The following is a 1416-nucleotide window of genomic DNA, read 5'->3' as shown; positions in this document are numbered from 1 at the left end:
CCGCCGCGGTCCCCGGGGCCCCCACTGCCATGGCCTGGCTCTCCTCCCGGATACCTTTACACACTGGCCGAGCCAAGAAGGGGCTCGTTCCTGAGCTGCCCCGGACCTCGGGGCCATTAATCACGCGCGCCCTGGCTGCGCTCAGCCCAACACCTTGCGCGGGGGTCACGTCTGGGCCAGCAGGCTGAGCCGGAAGGGAAGGGGGAGCGGGAGGGGCGAGGTTGGCGCGCCAGGCCCGGGGGTGCGTCCTTGAGCCCCACCCCACCTCGGGCCGCCCCCGCAGCCGGCAGCCAGGAGCCGAGCCCGCGGCAGACGAAGTCTGGGGACCGTGCCGCGCAGTCCCCAGGCCGTTTGCTACCTGGCGGCGGCCCCGCGGCCACCTGTCCTCTGCCTCGGGCCCGCCTGGCTTCGCACCGGGCGCCTCCTCCGGCCCCCGCCGCCCCGCCCGGCGCAGACCACTTGGGCGCGCCCCACCCGCCCGGCCCCGGCTGCAAACAGTTGGGCTCCGTGGGCGGCTGGCTCTGCGCCTCCCTGCCGGGCGCGCCCCCTCCCCAGCCGCCTGGGGGGCCCTGCTCCTCGCACCTACTCGCTGGAGGAGGAAGTCCCCCTCCAGGGCCGGGCGGGTGGCGCGAGGGGCTCGGGGGCAGCCGCCGCAGGCGCCTGGGGAACCGCGGTGCGCCCGGCGGCCGCGGCAGGAATTAGGGGACATGCTCGTTAATTGGTTCCACTATCAGCCGCCGTCTGCCTCCCGTGTGCACGGATCAAACCTTAATTGGTCTTTACATTTATCATGGTGAATGGCGAACCTACAAACAAGCCCCAGCCGCTGCTTCAGCAGAAAAGGCGCTCCCTCTCCCCCTGGGGCCCCGGCAGGGTTGTGGCGGCTGCGATCGTCGTTATTTAGACATCTTTATCTCTTTTGAGTTGGGTCGAGGGAAGATTGCATGGTTTCCACCTGATGGAGCCATGTCACCCCGGCCCCAAGAGCCCCGCCGAAGACAGTCGGTTCCGTCCCCCAGCTCTCCTCTTCGTGGCCGCCTCGGCTCTCATATTACGACACCCCGCTGGGGATCTGGCAAATTCTGCCCCAGTCCTCATCCTGCACCCGCTCTGTTATCGACCTCCACTCTTCTTTTGCTCAAGCTCAGAGCCCAACATCAGTCGTAACAGATCTGGGTCCCATATTTGGACTACGTGGTGAAAATCCGGAAAAGAGCCTCTCAAGGAAGGGAGGAAAATTGGTGCGGAGGAAGCCCGAGGTTGGTGGGTCCAGGGCCCTGGAGGAGCGAAGGCTGTTAAGCGCGATTTGGAAACATCTGGCCAAATCAAAGAAAGGCGCAGAGCGCCATTAATGCCTTTGAACCTACCTCCCCCCACCCCCAACCGCTTTAGATTAGAGAAAGTATTTCCCATTTC

This window comes from Camelus dromedarius, chromosome 6 (assembly GCF_036321535.1).
Source record: "Camelus dromedarius isolate mCamDro1 chromosome 6, mCamDro1.pat, whole genome shotgun sequence".
Classification (NCBI taxonomy): Eukaryota; Metazoa; Chordata; class Mammalia; order Artiodactyla; family Camelidae; genus Camelus; species Camelus dromedarius.
Note: the sequence above shows the minus strand (reverse complement) of the source record.